The following is a 14,834-nucleotide window of genomic DNA, read 5'->3' on the forward strand; positions in this document are numbered from 1 at the left end:
CAAGACGCGTAAGAGAATTAGTTAACTATGAGCTGCATAGAGAATGGATGGATTATGCTGAAACCTGAGCGACACTTTACATTTTCTAAGAACAGCGAGTGGGCACCAGTTGGAACGAGACGAAAGTCGGGACACGAACAGAATTCTACATCTAAGTTCTCTCACCTGAACTGCCCACAATTTTCAAACTCGTCTTGGAGGGGTGACTGAACGCCTCTGCCAGTATGACAAACGAGGCTGTCCTTTACCCAGGAGAACGCTGAGTCTCGTCTCACTCAAACCGTACAAAGACGCGTATTATAATTCATCAGATTATTACTGGTATCGAACAGTCTCTCTCCATTGGTTAACATCGTTGGTGCCACGTCTGCTGGTAGGGGTGATACTTCTAAACGGACAGCCCATAAATTTGAGGGAAAGCAAAGATTTCACGTTCAGATACCCACAGATGATCAATGCGGGGGCCGGTGGCACCGTGCCTATTGCAGTGGGTCAGCACCGGGGCCTGACAATAATAACATTTCCGGAAACAGTACCTCGCTGCGAAAACTGGGCGCTTCTCTCGTTTTGATAAACAGTGAAAGCCTCTTGCTGACCAAACGGTGCACTGAAATGCACACCAGACTCACTCTCTCCCTATGAGAGACTAGTTAACTTTCCACTCCCAGCAAAATATTAAGTACACCCAGTAAATATCAAGTAATCGTAACAGAGCTGAAATAAAAATCGCAAGGCGATATGTGACAATCATGTTCCAGCAGCTGGATCTGACAGATGCCTATGAGGTACTACAGAGATAATGGTCTCCTTTTAGTTGTCTTTCTAGCAGGAGTTTACCGTCGGTAAGTGAAGCAAGAAGGATCAAAGGACAGACGCAGATAATTAGTGGTCTACATCGTGAATATGGATTGGGGCTAAGAAATTAAAGAGGAAGCCGCCTGGTAGAATTTTGCACAGAGCACAACTTAATCATAGCTAACACTTGGTTTAAGAATCATGAAAGAAGGTTGTATACATGGAAGAACCCTGGAGATACTAAAAGGTATCAGATAGATTATATAATGGTAAGACAGAGATTTAGGAACCAGGTTTTAAATTGTAAGACATTTCCAGGGGCAGATGTGGACTTTGACCACAATCTATTAGTTATGACCTGTAGATTAAAACTGAAGAAACTGCAAAAAGGTGGGCACTTAAGGAGATGGGACCTGGATAAACTGAAAGAAACAGAGGTTGTACAGAGTTTCAGGGAGAGCATAAGGGAACAATTGACAGGAATGGGGGAAAGAAATACAGTAGAAGAAGAATGGGTAGCTTTGAGGGATGAAGTAGTGAAGGCAGCAGAGGATCAAGTAGGTAAAAAGACGAGGGCTAGTAGAAATCCTTGGGTAACAGAAGGAATATTGAATTTAATTGATGAAAGGAGAAAATATAAACATGCAGTAAATGAAGCAGGCAAAAAGGAATACAAACGTCTCAAAAATGAGATCGACAGGAAGTGCAAAATGGCTAAGCAGGGATGGCTAGAGGACAAATGTAAGGATGTAGAGGCTTATCTCACTAGGGGTAAGATAGATACTGCCTACAGGAAAATTAAAGAGACCTTTGGAGAAAAGAGAACCACTTGTATGAATATCAAGAGCTCAGATGGAAACCCAGTTCTAAGCAAAGAAGGGAAAGCAGAAAGGTGGAAGGAGTATATAGAGGGCCTATACAAGGGCGATGTACTTGAGGACAATATTATGGAAATGGAAGAGGAGGTAGATGAAGATGAAATGGGAGATACGATACTGCGTGAAGAGTTTGACAGAGCACTGAAAGACTTGAGTCGAAACAAGGCCCCCGGAGTAGACAACATTCCACTGGAACTACTGACAGCCTTGGGAGAGCCAGTCCTGACAAAACTCTACCATCTGGTGAGCAAGATGTATGAGACAGGCGAAATACCTTCAGACTTCAAGAAGAATATAATAATTCCAATCCCAAAGAAAGCAGGTGTTGTCAGATGTGAAAATTACCGATCAATCAGTTTAATAAGCCACAGCTGCAAAATACTAATACGAATTCTTTACAGACGAATGGAAAAACTACACTCCTGGAAATTGAAATAAGAGCACCGTGAATTCATTGTCCCAGGAACGGGAAACTTTATTGACACATTCCTGGGGTCATATACATCACATGATCACACTGACAGAACCACAGGCACATAGACACAGGCAACAGAGCATGCACAATGTCGGCACTAGTACAGTGTATATCCACCTTTCGCAGCAATGCAGGCTGCTATTCTCCCATGGAGACGATCGTAGAGATGCTGGATGTAGTCCTGTGGAACGGCTTGCCATTCCATTTCCACCTGGCGCCTCAGTTGGACCAGCGTTCGTGCTGGACGTGCAGACCGCGTGAGACGACGCTTCATCCAGTCCCAAACATGCTCAATGGGGGACAGATCCGGAGATCTTGCTGGCCAGGGTAGTTGACTTACACCTTCTAGGGCACGTTGGGTGGCACGGGATACATGCGGACGTGCATTGTCCTGTTGGAACAGCAAGTTCCCTTGCCGGTCTAGGAATGGTAGAACGATGGGTTCGATGACGGTTTGGATGTACCGTGCACTATTCAGTGTCCCCTCCACGATCACCAGTGGTGTACGGCCAGTGTAGGAGATCGCTCCCCTCACTATAATGCCGGGTGTTGGCCCTGTGTGCCTCGGTCGTATGCGGTCCTGATTGTGGCGCACACCTGCACGGCGCCAAACACGCATGCGACCATCATTGGCACCAAGGCAGAAGCGACTCTCATCGCTGAAGACGACACGTCTCCATTCGTCCCTCCATTCACGCCTGTCGCGACACCACTGGAGGCGGGCTGCACTATGTTGGGGCGTGAGCGGAAGACGGCCTAACGGTGTGCGGGACCGTAGCGCAGCTTCATGGAGACGGTTGTGAATGGTCCTCGCCGATACCCCAGGAGCAACAGTGTCCCTAATTTGCTGGGAAGTGGCGGTGCGGTCCCCTACGGCACTGCGTAGGATCCTACGGTCTTGGCGTGCATCCGTGCGTCGCTGCGGTCCGGTCCCAGGTCGACGGGCACGTGCACCTTCCGCCCACCACTGGCGACAACATCGATGTACTGTGGAGACCTCATGCCCCACGTGTTGAGCAATTCGGCGGTACGTCCACCCGGCCCCCCGCATGCCCACTATGCGCCCTCGCTCAAAGTCCGTCAACTGCACATACGGTTCACGTCCACGCTGTCGCGGCATGCTACCAGTGTTAAAGACTGCGATGGAGCTCCGTATGCCGCGGCATACTGGCTGACACTGACGGCGGCGGTGCACAAATGCTGCGCAGCTAGCGCCATTCGACGGCCAACACCGCGGTTCCTGGTGTGTCCGCTGTGCCGTGCGTGTGATCATTGCTTGTACAGCCCTCTCGCAGTGTCCGGAGCAAGTATGGTGGGTCTGACACACCGGTGTCAATGTGTTCTTTTTTCCATTTCCAGGAGTGTAGTAGAAGCCGACCTCGGGGAAGATCAGTTTGGATTCCGTAGAAATACTGGAACACGTGAGGCAATACTGACGTTACGACTTATCGTAGAAGAAAGATTAAGGAAAGGCAAACCTACGTTTCTAGCATTGGTAGACTTAGAGAAAGCTTTTGACAATGTTGACTGGAATACTCTCTTTCAAATTCTAAAGGTGGCAGGGGTAAAATAAAGGGAGCGAAAGGCTATTTACAATTTGTACAGAAACCAGATGGCAGTTATAAGAGTCGAGGGACACGAAAGGGAAGCAGTTGTTGGGAAGGGAGTGAGACAGGGTTGTAGCCTCTCCCCGATGTTATTCAATCTGTATATTGAGCAAGCAGTAAAGGAAACAAAAGAAAAATTCGGAGTAGGTATTAAAATCCATAGAGAAGAAATACATTGTAATTCTGTCAGAGACAGCAAAGGACTTGGAAGAGCAGTTGAATGGAATGGATAGCGTCTTGAATGGAGGATATAAGATGAACATCAACAAAAGCAAAACGAGGATAATGGAATGTAGTCGAATTAAGTCGGGTGATGCTGAGGGAATTAGATTAGGAAATGATACACTTATAGTAGTAAAGGAGTTTTGCTATTTGGGGAGCAAAGTAACTGATGGTGGTCGAAGTAGAGACGATATAAAATGTAGACTGGCAATGGCAAGGAAAGCGTTTCTCAAGAAGAGAAATTTGTTAACATCGAGAATAGATTTAAGTGTCAGGAAGTCATTTCTGAAAGTATTTGTATGGAGTGTAGCCATGTATGGAAGTGAAATGTGGACGATAAATAGTTTAGACAAGAAGAGAATAGAAGCTTTTTAAATGTGGTGCTACAGAAGAATGCTGAACATTACATGGGTAGATCACATAACTAATGAGGAAGTATTGAATAGGATTGGGGAGAAGAGAAGTTTGTGGCAGAACTTGACCAGAAGAAGGGATCGGTTGGTAGGACATGTTCTGAGGCATCAAGGGATCACCAATTTAGTATTGGAGGGTAGCGTGGAGGGTAAAAATCGTAGAGGGAGACCAAGAGATGAATACACTAAGCAGATTCAGAAGGGTGTAGTTTGCAGTAGGTACTGGGAAATGAAGAAGCTTGCACAGGATAGAGTAGCATGGAGAGCTGCATCAAACCAGTCTCAGGACTGAAGACCACAACTACAACAACAATCGTTGACGTCAGTCTGTTGCAGAATTATGGAACAGGCTTTCTGCTCATGTATTATAACGTTTTTGGGGAGCGAAAATCTCCTGTATAAAAATCAGCGTGGCTTTCGCAGGCAGAGATTTTGCGAAACTCAGCTCGCTATGTTCATCCATGAGACTCGGAGCGCCGCAGACGTGAGCGGCCAGGTTGATGTTGTGTTCTTTTACTTTAGGAAGGCATATGATGCAGTCCCGCACTGTTATTTAACGAACAAAATACTAGCTTACGAGCAGCAGATCAGATTTTTTACTGAATTTAGGATTTCGTTGTAGGCAGAACTCGACACGTCACTCTTAATGGGACAAAGTCGACGGGTGTAAAGGTAATTTCAGGAGTTCCACGTGGTGATGTTGTAGGACAATTAATATTTGTAACTAATAATCATCATCATAAACTAAAGGCTATGCCTCGTCGATTTAGCCACGTCCCTCTTTCCATTGTCATCCTCTTCAATTCGTCATACGATTTTATCCCCACATCTTCTTTGATGTTATTGAAATACGTTGCTCTTGGCCTGCCTCTTGGTTTGTCCCTAAAACTTTTCCTTTATTCCTATATTCTTTAGGAACTGGTTGTGTCTCATTATGTTCCCTATCATTTTTGATTTTCTTCTTCCTATATAATTTAGCAGCGTTCTGTTCTCATTCACTTCTCTTAAGACTTGTTCATTCCTTTTTCTGTCTACCCAGCTTGTTTTCGTCATTCTTCTCCATATCCACATTTCCATTGCTTCCAGTCTATTTTTCTCTTCCTTTCCTAGAGTCCACGCACCCTTTTATTTTGGAAAGCTTGCTTTGTCAAGGCTATTTTTCTCTTTATATCTGTGATACATTTATTGTCGTCAGTGATTATGTTTCCCAAACAACAAAAGTTCTCAACCTGCTCTAGAACATCATCTTCTAGTTTAATATTAACTTTACCATTTTCTTTTGTCTTCCCTACTACCATAGTTTTTTTCTTATTTATTTTTAGATTAAATTCTCTTAGGATTTTGGCAAATTTTAGCGACTCCTTTGCCTTTAATGAGTCAGCAAGTACTACTATATCATCTGCAAAACGGATACAGTGTATTCGTTCCCCATTAATTTTAATTACTTTGGTTATTATTTTCAAATTTTCAATGGTTCTTTTCAATAAATAAGTTGAACAATGTATGGTGATAATGGACATCCTTGCCTTACCACCCTCCTTATTTTTGCTTTCTTCTTCACACCATTCACTTCTATCTCTGCTTCCTGCCTTTTATACAGGTTCCAGATTAATCTTCTGTCCCTCCAATCAAGATTTATTTCCTTCATTATTCGGAATAACAATTTCCAATTAACCATATCAAATGCTTTTTGTAAATATATAAAGGTCAAGTAGGTTTTCCTATTAACTCCAATTCGTCTTTCTAATACTATCCCCAGAGCTAGTATTGCCTCTCTAGTTCCTTTTCCGGATCTGAATTCAAATTGGTCTTCTCCTAGGTTTGCCTCAATTTTCTTTTTTATTCGATTTTTTATTATGTTTAACATTATTTTGGAAGTGTGGGATAGTAAGGAGATGGTTCTAGTAATATACTAGCTTTTCACACGAGGCTTCGCCCGCATACGCGCATTTCACATACATTGCGCACCTCTCTTTCCCCCCCCCCCCTTCCCCTTTCTCTCTGTGGATCTCCTCTTCGCGTGCCTGTCTGTCTAGCTCCTCCTTCCCCTTTTCTCTGTCCATATCCTCCTCCTGCCTGTCTCTGTCTATCTCCTCCTCTTTACATAATTATCTGTACCACTATACAATACGTATCCCAGAATTCTTAACATGCAACACACAGCAGTTCAACTTTGCTTACTGCTGTAGAAAATAGCCAATACCTTTCAGGAAGAACCGTTATGTGGAGGATGTCTTCTATCTGATGATGATGTAAATGTCGAAAAGTTTAATGGGAAAAATAAAGTATTATAACTCATGCAGATATTACATTTTTCTTCATTTTATCGATATCTGACAAATAATACATAATGGACATCTGAAAGTGCTGTCACCTCGACCTGTCTGAGTCGTAGTTGCAAGGTAGTGGCTATTAGAGTCGCAAAAAGACACCCACAGCGGGTGCAGTGTTCGGCGAAATGGTCTGTGATTCCATTTTGGCCACGTGTGTGTGTGTGTGTGTGTGTGTGTGTGTGTGTGTAACGTAGCTGAAATAAGATTGGGCAGTTCTGATAAGCCTGACTTGCAACGACTTGCAATTCTGTGTTGCATGGAGCAAGTGTTGAAGTACAAGATGTTTCAAAAGATTCGTCCGATTTCACAAGACTGTCTTCTACATGTATGAAGACATAAACCCGAGATAAATTTTTACTTGCATATAGGACGACTATGTTTTTGTTTCCAAGAGAGCTGTGCGATTTTACAAACCCATTTCTTTTACATACATGCACAAAAAACCTCGCAGCTCTTGTCACAATTGCGTTTAGGACCAAAATTTTCATTTATCTTCCTCAAATGTTCAACGTTCTCTCTACTGGACGCACGGAAAATATTTACACTATGGTCAGACTCGTCCCACTATTTTTTACGAAGGGCGTTCATAAGTAATGCAACACATTTTTTTTTCTGGAAGCAGGTTGCTTTTGTTCAGGATTCCTATAAACCATGCTATTCCCTACTCTTTTAGCTATAAAGCCCTACTTTGTAACATAATCTCAGTTCAATGTGACGGCGTCACTCCACCTGGTACCAACATACTGTTCGACGTCGGAGTCTACGTCCTGCTGCATCAATAATCACCTCATCATCCACGTACTCCTTCCCGCAGAGTGCATGCTTTTTTGGGCCAGACAGATGGAAGTCGGAAGGTCAGAGATCCTGGCTGTAGAGTGGATGAGGAAGAAAAGTTCAGTGGAAGTTTCGTGAGCTCCTCTCGGGTGTGTAGACTTGTGTGAGGCCTTGCGTTGTCACGGAGAAGGAGAAGTTCGTTCGCATTTATTTTTGTGGCGATGAACACGCTGAAGTCGTTTCTTCAGTTTCCTGAGGGCAGCATAATACACTTCAGAGTTGACCGTTGCAACATGAGGGAGGACATCAAACAGAATAAAATGATAATTAAATCAAGACCCGATTAACTCAGTTTTTTTTATTACAGAGGGCAGCTAACCCTCTGACCGAACACGCTGAGCTACCGTGCCGGCGTCATCTGAGCCAACGAGGGCACAGAGGATAGTGCGACTGCAGGGATTTATCCCTTGCACGCTCCCCGTGAGACCCACATTCCCAACTTAATGTCTACACACTTCATTCGTAGTACCCCTGCCCATTACACCCATTACTCGCGGCAGACAATCTTGCCGAGTCTCGTGAGAGTTCGGTCAATGCGTGTGCATCCAGCACAGAAGAAGAAGGTCAATGGCCGGTTAGCCTTAACTATATGAAGATGGTATCTGTTCTTTAGGACATGTCCGAAAGAACAGATACCATCTTCATATCAAACAGAATAGCCCTTCTCATCCCCAAAAGATCGTCGTGACTACTGGCTGAGGGTGCGGCTTTGAATTTTTTCTTCTGAGGAGAGGTGGGGTGGCGCCATTTCACCGATTGCTGCTTTGTTTCTGGCACGAAATGATGAACTTATGTTTCATCCCCTGTTACGAAGTTCGACAAAAATTACCACTATAAGCCTTGTAACGCGCAAGTAATTTCGCACAGATGGTCCTTCGTTGCTCTTTATGGTCTTCCGTTAGGGACGACGAACCCAGCGGATACACACGTTTGAGTACCCCAACTGGTGATCGAGTGTGTCAGCATTACCAACAGAGACGTCGAGCTGACCGGCAGTGTGTTTGACTGTTATCAGTCGATCCCCTCGAATGAGAGTGTCCGAACGTTCCCACATTACACGAGTCACAGCTATTTTGCCGGCCGGCACGGGTGATATCGGACAGGTTTGCACGACCTTGCTGCGATGACGACAGACGTCTCGCCCAACGACTCACCGTGCTTTTGTTCACTGCCAGGTCTCCGCAGACATTCTGCAAGCACCTATGAATATCTGCGATCCTCTGGCTTTCCGCCAAAAGGAAGTCAATGAATGCTCTCTGCTTGGAACGCACCTCTGTTACAGACGCCAATTTAAAGGCTACGTACAGCGCCGCCACTAGTTGGACTCCACGAAACTACAGGGGCTGATGTCCCACAGCAAATTCCGCATTTTTTCAGCCGAAATTGAGTAAGAAAAAAATGTGTTGCATTACTTATTCAACGCCCATCGTAGCATGTCTGGAGTTATTTCATTCACTGTTGCTGCTGTGCTGTGACGCAGTTCGCCCAGAAATGGTTGGAAGGGGTGGCACGAAGGTCCCCCACGAAAATAACATCACATATCGTGAGATCAGGCGATGTTGGAAGCTAGTGGTGCAGCGCTAGATCTACTCGCCCCTTACGCTATAGGAGGTTTAGTGCCGGTTTCTTGACAGAAATGACGCCGTATAGATGAAACTGAATTGCACCTGTCGATATGGAGAACTCAAAACGTCTTTTGTTCCGTTTAGATCTCGACTGGACGCACGTTGGGTAATGCACAAGTGCGCGAGCGAACTAGCTTCTCGAGGGGAGGCTCTGCCGGCAACCACTTGAACAACGGGCGCCAAGATAAACTTCGAGTTTCGGTGGGTAACTTAAAATATACCTTTAACTTCTATGTTAACTCTTGTAGAAAATGTAGTCATGTTAAATAATGACTCTTTTTAAAATACTTTGCATTTGTGATGGGAGCACTTGCCTTGGCTCTAGGGCACGCAGAGAGAAATTAACAGAGCAGGGTGGTGCAATTGCTGGCAACGGGGGCCCTAAAACCGAGCAAGTGGTGCCAGGTTCGCCTGCGCAGACACCGGCGGGCCGGGCCAGATGTGCTCACTTTGTCCTCATCTGCCTCTGCACGCATGCCGGCAGGGCTTCGTCACCGCAGGCGGATTTACCAAATTTGCGTCTACGCGAGTACAAAGGCCACATATGCTATTTACCAATACGCTGTGGCCCATACAAAGATTTGCGTCTTAAGAAACTCTTTGTGGCGTCTACGGAATATAGAGTGCTGATAAGATGATCTTCCAGTTGATGCATAGCCCTATAATTGTGTTTTGTCGTTTTCAGTCCGAAGTCTGGTTTGTTGTAGCTCTCCAAACTAGTCCATTCGGTGCGAATCTCTGCATAACGACTACTGCCTATATCCTCTTAAACCTGCTTGCTGTAGTCAAGCGCTGCTTTCCGTCTACAATTTTTACCTTCCATTACCAAACGGAAGCAGGATAGACACCGACTGGAAGTGCAGCACAGAAATTAAAACAAGGATAGCAATGGCAAAAGAGGCATTTTATAAGAAAAACAGAATTTTCTACAGCAGTCTGGACAGAGAACCGAGGAAAAGACTCATAAAATGTTTTGGATGGAGTGCTCTTCTGTATGGCGCTGAAACATGGACTTTCTACAGCAGTCTGGAAAGAGAACTGAGGAAAAGACTCATAAAATGTTTTGGATGGAGTGTTCTTCTGTATGGCGCCGAAACATGGTCTTTGAGGAAGAGAGGCAGAGAAAGGCTGGAGGGTTTCGAGATGTCGACATGGCGGGCGATGGAAAGAATAAGTTGGATGGACAGAGTAAAAAAATTAAAAAGTACTGAGAAGAGTGGGAGAGAAAAGACAGTTACTAGAGGTAATAAAAAGAAGAAAATGAAATTGGATTGGTCATATATTAAGAAAGAATGAAGGACTGATAAAAACAATTTTAGAAGGTTATGTAGAAGGGAAAAGGAAGCGAGGAAGGAAGGGATTTCAGATACTGGACGACGTGATGGACGGTACAACATACAGCAGCCTTAAGAAGGAAGCAATGGATCGCAGAAAATGTAGAGGCAAAGGACCTGCTAATATAGCAGAAAACTGATGATGATAACCAAACGGACGATTCCTTGATACCTCAGGATGTGTCCTATCGTTTAGTCAAGTTGTGCCATACATTTCTTTCCCTCCCCCACCCCTCCGCCCCCCCCCCCCCCATCAGATTCAGTATCTTCTCAATAGTAAATCGATCTACCTGTCTAATCGTCAGCATTCTCCTGTAACCCCAAATGTCAAAAGCTTTTACTCTCGTCTTGTACGAAGTGTTTATCGCCACCGTTTCACTCTCACACAAGGCTACACTCCAGACAAATACCTTCAGAAAAGACTTCCAGCACTGAAATTTACATTCCATGTTCACAAATTTCACTTTTTCGGAAACGTTTGTCTTGTTATTGTTAGTTTGCTTTTTACATTCTTTCTACTGCAATTACTATCAGTTATTTTGCTGCCTAAAGAGCAAAACTGATCTTATACTTTTAGTGTCTCCTTTCCTAATCTAATTGCCTCAGCATCGCCTCATTCAATTCAGGTACATTCTATCACCATTGTTTTACGTTTGTTGCTTTTCAAGACACTAGCCATTCCCTTCTTGTTCCCTGGGGATTCCATTTCAATGCTTTTTTCTCGATGGCTCCATCTGGTTTTCTCAAGGTGTGCCCCAACCAGCCCCACTTTCTCTCTCGTATCTGGTCTTCTATAGGTATCTGGTTTGTTATTCGCCAGAGCTCCTCATTACATATTTTTTCTGGCCACCAGATATTCATGATGCGTCGAAGACATCTATTTGTGAAGCTTTGTAACTGGGATGTTATCTTTTTATTCATTTTCCAGCTTTCACTGGCGTACAGAAGGACAGCCTTGACATTTGTATTAAAAATACGGATTTTTGTTTTGTACATGATATTTCTATTTTTCCATATTGGATACAGTTGTATGAAGGCAGCATTTGCCTTTTTAATGCGGTTTTTCACGTCATCTCCAGCTCCACCATCTTCCGCCACTATATTACCCAGATACAGGAATGAGTTGACAGTCTCCACCCGCTGCTCACCTATTAACAATGGCACCTCTATGTTCCCTGAATTTACTCTCATTTCCTTTGTTTTGCCTATATTTATCTTGAGGCCAGAAGCCTCTGCTTCTTCTTTCAGCAAGTTTAATTTAGCTTGCATATCAGTCAGCCTTGGAGCTAATAAAACTATGTCGTCTGCAAAATCCAAATCCTCCAGACGTTCATGGATCCCCCACTGGATTCCTCGTCTCCTACCTTCTGTGACTCTTCTCACAACAGAGTCTAGAACGAGTAGAAAAAGTGTTGGTGACAAAATGCAACCCTGACGGACTCCAGTTGTTACTTTTATGGGCTCTGTCATATTTCCCTTGTGGAGTACGCAGCATTTGTAGCCATCATATAGATCTTTTATGATGTTTAAGATCTTCTGTGGTGTGCCATACTTCCGCAACACCTGCCAGAGCAATTTATGTTTCACGGAATCGAAGGCCTTTTGAAAATCAATGAATGCCAGGTACATGGTTGCTTGGAATTCTTTGCTTTGCTCTAAAATGATCCTAAGAGAGTTAATAAGATCAACACAACTGCGTTGTGCCCTGAAACCGGCCTGTTCTTTACGCAGTCGCTTTTCAAGGGATTCTTTAATTCTGTTTAAAATAATTCTGGTGAGGACCTTACTGGGCACTGACAACAATGTAATACCACGCCAGTTGTTACAGTCTGACAAATTTCCCTTTTTTGGGAGCTTTACCACCAAACCATTTTTCCACTCCTTTGGAGATTTATCTTCAAGCCAAATATGCTTCAGCAAAGGATGGAGCATTTTAACAGTATTTTCAATATCAGCTTTTAAGAGCTCCGGTGCTATGTTGTCTAGGCCTGGAGCCTTTGTATTTTTTAGTGTTTTCAAGGCAATCCTAATTTCGTCCATTGTGGCGCACTGCAAATTTATATTTTGATCTTCTTCTACTTCCTCTGTAACATCTCTTACTTGTTCCTCTTGGTTGTCTTCACAATTTAACAGTTCCTTAAAGTGCTCCTCCCATCTCTGTAGCTGTGCCTGTTGAGTTGTAAGCATCACCCCATCCTTGTTCTTAACTGGTCCTTCATGTCTGAAGTTCTTCATTGACAACCGTTTGCTAATATTGTAGAGCTCTTTCATATTTCCTTGTCTTGCTGCCTCTGCTGCTAATTTTGCTTGCTCATCTATCCATTTCCTATTATCTCGACGTAGCAATGTTTTCACTTTTTTGTTCGCCTCCGTGTATTCCTTATGCGATTCGCTCTTCTGCGCTCTTGTCTTACAAAAATTTAACTTAAGTTTTAGTTCTTTCCTGTGGCTGATTTCATTCCACGTAGCATCGGAGATCCATTCCTTCCTTTGATGTGCCTTAAATCCTAAGATTTTTTCTCCCACATCTAAATAACTGTCTTTGATTTTTTGCCAGCATGTTTCAATTCCCTCTTCCATAAAGTTTTCTTCAGAGAGGACCTGGAATCTGTTTTGTAGTTCAAGGGAAATGTTTCTTTGATCTGTTGGTCTTTTAATCTTGCCACATCTATTTTCTTGCACCTGTGATTGAGCTTGGTTCTATTTGCCACTATCTTCAGTCTGAATTCCGCCAAAACTAGGTGGTGGTCACTTCCAGCGTCTGCTCCTCTTCTATTTCTGACATCTAACAAAGAGCGTCGGAACTTGCGGCTTACGACTATGTGGTCTATTTGATTTTCGGTAACGTGGTCTGGAGAAACCCACGTTATCTTATGGCAGTTACGATGTGGAAACAATGTGCCTCCAATGACTAGGTCATGTTCAGCGCATGTATCTAGCAACATTTCACCATTTACATTCCTGATCCCCATCCCATGCATGCCCATGATATGCTCAAGCCCTTCATTTTCTGAACCAACTTTTGCGTTCAAGCTACCCATTAAAATTTTTATGCCCCTAGAATTTGTTTGTCTAAGGACTCCGTTAAGCTCTGTATAAAATGCATCTTTTAATTCTCCTTTAGCTATTTCAGCCCTTCACTTGATATTTCAATTCCTTTGCCGTCTCTGACAGAATTACAATGTCATATGCAAAATCTCAAGCAACTTTCTACTTGATTTCCGTTACTGCCACTCAATGAGGTGATAACAGTAGGACAGGTTCCAGCCTTGTCTCTCTCCTTGTTCAACTATTGCTTTCTTTTCGTGTCCTTCGACTGTCCTCTGATTTCCGTGCAAGTGTTAGATATTCTTTTGCTGTATTTTATAATGTTGCAGAATGCAGAATAACTGCAAAAGGTGTCATAAGTGAAGAGAAAAATGAATATGGAATAGGTGTAAAATAAGGTCCTCTGATTTCAGTGCAAGTTTTATTCTTTTGCTGTATTTTATAATGTTGCAGAATGCAGAAGAACTGCAAAAGGTGCCATAAGTGAAGGGAAAAATGAATGTGGAATAGCCGTAAAATAAGGTCTAGGTGACAGGAACAATGAAGGAAGAGTGAGTGTGGAGGTACACTTAAAATAGGTAATGAAGTTCCAGCAAGTATAATTTTTACACGAAGATTAAGTTCAAAAGAGTACACTGCATTGCTTATGTGGCCAGAAATATGAGTTCGGCCTAGTACTGATGTGTAGCGGCATGAAATTTGTATCTGTAAAACGGAAAAACACAGTACGAGGAAATGCAACAACAAAAAATGATGAGAACAAATTTGAACGTTTAGAGGATAAGGCAACTCTATTTTAGGGGGTAGAACATTGCAAGAAAGTATAAAAACTTTGAGAAATTACTTTAGCTACAAGTTAACCGGATATAAAACGAAGTATTTGCAAGGAATTTCAAGGATGGTGTCAGTAATACGTAATGTACTTACTGTCGATACGACCAATTCTTGAGTATTATTCATCAGTCTGGGATATTTTCGAGGTGGGGTTAATACAAGACAGAGAGGGAGATTGAACGAAGGCGGTGCGTTTCGCCACTGGATCGTTTCGTCGCCTCGAGAGAGTTGCGAAGATACTCAACAAACTCCAGTGTCTGACGCTACAAGAGAGCAGGTATACAGGGTGGTCCGTTGATCGTGACCAGGCCAAATATCTCACGAAATAAGAGTCAAACGAAAAAACTACAAAGAACGAAACTTGTCTAGCTTGAAGGGGGGAAACCAGATGGCGCTATGGTTGGCCCAGTAGATGGCGCTGCTATAGGTCAAACGG

This window comes from Schistocerca cancellata, chromosome 1, assembly GCF_023864275.1.
Source record: "Schistocerca cancellata isolate TAMUIC-IGC-003103 chromosome 1, iqSchCanc2.1, whole genome shotgun sequence".
In the NCBI taxonomy this organism is placed as follows: Eukaryota; Metazoa; Arthropoda; class Insecta; order Orthoptera; family Acrididae; genus Schistocerca; species Schistocerca cancellata.